The 5,064-nt window shown below is 35.0% G+C and overlaps 1 non-coding gene across 1 annotated transcript; it reads left to right on the top strand.

Annotated features, from left to right (window-relative positions):
- The first annotated feature begins 231 nt into the window (after positions 1–231).
- On the top strand, positions 232–336 carry Gm26076. Its single transcript, XR_003954736.1, has one exon. It is a non-coding gene; the product is annotated as a U6 spliceosomal RNA (small nuclear RNA).
- Positions 337–5,064: the final 4,728 nt, after the last annotated feature.

The following is a 5,064-nucleotide window of genomic DNA, read 5'->3' as shown; positions in this document are numbered from 1 at the left end:
CACAGATAAGTAAAAAATACTTACAGAAAAATACGTGGTAAGTGTACTGTGAATAAAACCTCGAAAAAATATCTGATTAACCTGGGTTTGCATTTATATAATTAAGTAAAATAAACCATTGAAGTATGGAGTGGAAACGAAAGATAAGAGCACCGTTAAATATATATCTTTCATTGTATTACTCATGTTTTAATGCTTGCTAAAATAGAATGGATTTATAATATTACTTATGTGCTCACTTCTGCAGTATGTATACTAAAATTGGAGTCATGCAGAGAAGATTAGAATGGCTCCTGTACAAGGATGACACAAATTGATGAAGCATTCTATATTTTTGTAAGAAAAATAAGTTTAACAGGAATTAGAAAAAACACAAAAATGAATACTTATGATCCCTCTACTGAGTCTACATTTTCAACTTGTTCTAAGTGACACAATAGAGAAAAGGGAAACAAAGAGAATAAAAAAACGAAAAGAAAGCATAGCAAAACAAACATAGCCAAGATTAAAATCAAAGCTGAAGTAAATGCGGAGGTGGGGAAGAAGGTTGCAGAAGAAGAAGGGCTGGTAATAGAAAAGGAGCCATCTGTAAAGAAGAAAAGGAAGGCTGAAGAGAATCACATTAAGGAAGAGCTATATGCAGGTACTACAGTTTTTAATTCATAGAAAAAGAAAAAAAGAGAAAGACAGACAGACACTGAGGACTAAGGAAAGGGAAATATAACTCTGTCATCTTGACATATTTTCCTTAAAATTCACTTGAAGCTTATCAAATACTCTGTAAAATAATCAAAGGAGTTAAACCCAGGAGTGAATATCTATAGCTTTTCAAACCTTTTGAGTTCTGATATCTGCTGTAAACCTTAAAATCTTTGATACATACACGAAAAATATTTTCCTTGTATTAAAATATATATTACTATTTCCAGGATGGGGTTCATGGTGACCATAATTATTGTTTCAAGGCAATAAACAGATGCTGTTACAGAAGAACTGGGGAAAATGGTTGACTGCGAAGCACTGGATAGTTGTGGGTAACTGAGGTCAAGGCTGGCCATTACCAAAATATAACAGAAGTCATGAGGAACACATCTACATGCCAAGTATTTCCAAAAAGCACTGTTCCAGAATAGTGCCAGCTTCAGGGCTTCTTATTTTAAATTGAAATAATATATCTGACCTAGTTTAAAGTACAGAACTTACACTCAAGTAGGCTAAAGGCAGTCTTGTCACCTGCCTCGTTGACACAACTGAGCAGATATTCCTGGAGTACAGCTCATTATCTGAAGACTTCCTTCCAGGCGTGAGTCCGGTCAGGATTTGTGGTCATTATTTCTCAAAGACAAGGGCTTTTTTTCCTCTGGTTATTTTCTCAAACACCATGTCTGATTAGAACACTCCTGACGCTTGCTCATTTCTTCTTCCTGTGCAAAGGCCACTGTTGAGAACACCAAGACTAATGTGACAGAGTTTTTTCTAAGAACTTTAAGTTTAGGAAGCACTCTCACCTAAGTTACTTTTTCAATTCCAAAAATGATTTTCAGTTGATTTGCTGGACAAACGAACTGAAATTGTTTATTTACTAAACAAAATATTGACAGCATGAGGTTCAATCACAAGAACATTTTTGTTAAGACTTTCTAAAACATGAAAATATTTTCTTTAAATATTCTAATTTCGTAATGTTACTCAAAAGGGCCCTGTAATATGTACAGTGTAAATCAATTTAAAAGACATGATCAGATATATATGTGTGTGTGTGTGTGTGTGTGTGTGTGTGTGTGTGTGTGTGTGTATAACATATATATGCCTATACCAACTTTTTACTTTAAATACTTTTATTTTATTTTGTATTTATTTTTAATGCATATCATGAACTTAGACCCAGTATGAAGAAACAGCTAATTATATTTCACTCACAGTCTTGGTTGGTTATCTAAAAAATGACTCCAATTCATTTCAATTAATTGTTTTTATTCAACTGTTTACCAGTTATAATCATATTTGTTAGATTCATGGAATCTTTTGCTGGGGCTTAACATTCAACATTTGACGACTATCTAATTTTTCATGCTAGGAAGCAGCTGAGTCTTCTCTTTAGCTTCACTTCGATGCTTTCCCAACCACACTGCCAACTTCCTTCCATTATCATCCACCTTCCTAAATGCTTTCATTACATTTCTCCCAAGTGCACTTTACTGGAACTACAGAGCAAACCAATGTCCTCTCTAGGGCTTGGCAGTGTATTTTACAGATTATTTTCTCCTTTACAAAATATGTGGAATGATTAATTTTTGATTTATTGATTATTAATATTTATAAATGTTGTGTTTGTATTACAAAAATTAGTCACCCCAATTTATACTGTGTACCATGATCATATTCAGTTTCCCCCATACATGTTTACATATTGATACTCTTCTATATAAATACTCAGATGAATAAATAAATATAGTCTCTCAGCTTGTCATATGTAACCAAAATTATCAGTATTTTAGCCAACTACTTATCTTTTATGTAATCTAAAATGGTGTGTGTGTGTGTGTGTGTGTGTGCGTGTGCGTATGGGTGGGTGGGTGTGTTGGTGTTTCTTGTGGCATTGTTTAAACAAATTTTAATTTTTTTCTTATCACAACTAGGATGTGGTGAAGATTGTTGTCAATTGTAATTTCAGTAGAAGCTAAATGATAAAGAAGAGACACACATAACCTCTATTTTTAATGCCTTACTTTCTTAATTTGGCAAAATTCCTGGTACATAGAGGGCAGTTAATGCATATTTGATGAAGAACTGAGTGATCTTGATTTTCTAGGACAGTACATTTGTCATACCTATAAAATATAACTTAGTTTACTCAGAAATATATTATTGCTTAAGTTCTGTTTTCTTGTTATTGGTAGTAAAACCTCTGATGTATTTGGTTTCTGACTTATTTTATGTATGTGTTTGCATATGTGTACAGGTACATATATTTGTGTGCTGTATTACGACTTTTTCTAACATGGTTAACTTCTAGAATGGAACCATGCTACTTTAAAGTTTATTTAAAGTGTTCCTTTGTTCTGAGAATTTTGTCCTCTCTTATTTTGCCAAGTTTCTTTCCATAATTCGAATTTAATCTTGTATATCAACTTCATGGAATTTAGAACCAATCCTCTGAGAATATGTATGATATGATTTCTACATCGAGAAGTAGAGTTGGAAGGATCCTCTTTAACTGAGGTCAGCAATGCTCCATTGTCTGGGGTTCTGGAGTGAATAGAAAGGAGAGAAGGAGCTGAGTGTCAGGGGTCTTCTCCTACTATTTCCTGACAGCATGTGCAAGCAGGGAATTTGATCGGTTGTCTTGGTTTCTTGTTGTGATGACTTCCCACCTTGGAGAACATCCCTCTCAAACTGCGATTCTAAAGGAAACCATTCACCTCCTTTTCCTGAAGCTGTTTTTGTTAGGGATTTGATCACAGCTACCGGGCCAGTAATCAATGCACTTATAAGTAACATATTCTTCTTTGCATACTTAAACTGGAAGTCTCAATGAACTACTATGGCATTGTGGTATGCATCCAAATTTACCCAAATAGAAACCATCATAAAGATTATGGAAGGCAAAAGTGAGGAATTATGTTTCTTTGGCTTTAATACAATATTCTGTATTAATCTATTAGTACTCAGACTTTTACTCTCATCCTGAAGAAAAATCAGTGGTTCGTGGTCCCAGGAGTGATCTTTGCCTCTCCATTTCTCCTAAGGTTAGAGTGTTATCTTTCATTCAAAGCAACTGATCCATTACATGTTTTTTCTTCTCTTCCTCCTCCTCTTCCTCTCACCCTCCTCCTCCTTCCTCCTCTTCTTTCTTTCCCCTTTAATGCCTTCCAATTTTTTGGCATGTCTGAATAATTACTTAATCTAAACTCATTGTAGTGAATTGCTCTTAGAAACATTTGTTACTATGAACCAAACCCATTTGGTTGACATACATTCTACCTATGATTTACTGGCCTCCCCTCTCTTTATCTTTCTTCCTTTTCTTCTGAGCGATAGTTGGCAGTTCACTTTATTAATGTCAATTTTTGAATTGTAGAATTCCCCTGAGTTCTGTGCAGGGAACACTTGACTTCCCATTTTCACTCAACCTCACGGCAGTCGGTGCCCCTCTGTATCAGCACTGCTCCACTATAAAGCACCAGCCCATACTTGAATTGTTTAACACCCATACATCCAACAGCATAGCAGATCTTTGGCCTGTGATGCATGGACCTTAAAATGCATCACACCTGTATTATCTTTCTACTGCTACGGTAAAGATCACAAATATTGCAGCTTTGAATACTAGAAGTGTATTTATTGAGGTATGATTCTGGGGTTTGGGAATCCTACAACCGAGGATTGTTTTACTGCTAGTAGACATAGAAAATAGTCTGTTTGCTTGATTCTTCCAACCGTTAGATTTTTCTCAGTTCACCCAAACATCGTATGTCTGTCATAGTTCCTTTTCTGTCTATTCTATACTATTCTCACACTCCTCTTTTTCTGTAACCTCTTCTATGATTGTACACAGATTCTCTGACATATTCTTTCTTATTGAATGATATTCAGTCTAATTGTATCTGCCAAATCGATTTGGGGCATGAATATTCAAACACTATTATGGTTTCAGTGTTTTGTTATTCATAATACTTAGCATGTGCCCTATTTTCTGTTAGAACTCTTATTCTTCCAGAGTTTATTGTGAGTGAATGGCACTGCCATACACTTAGTGTGTCAACTCTGAAATCTACTGTGCCTGCTCCATTACATTCTCACATCAAAAAATCAGTCATCAAGTTCTCTTCATCTTGGTACTATGTCTTATAACTAATATGGTTTGTTCTATCCTCACTGCTGCTAACAGATTTTAGACCACTTCTTCTTTGATCATCTATATAAACTACATCTCTCTATATAAACTACAGCTTTTGGGATCTGTTCTGTTTATAAACATAATAGCATCAAACCACTGAGTCTATCAGTGATCCTCCACTTACCTCCAAAAGAAGATCAAAGACACACCGGAAGAGGGCATCA

Source organism: Mus musculus, chromosome 3 (assembly GCF_000001635.26).
Source record: "Mus musculus strain C57BL/6J chromosome 3, GRCm38.p6 C57BL/6J".
Lineage (NCBI taxonomy): Eukaryota > Metazoa > Chordata > Mammalia > Rodentia > Muridae > Mus > Mus musculus.
Note: the sequence above shows the minus strand (reverse complement) of the source record. Positions and strands in the feature narration are given on the sequence as shown.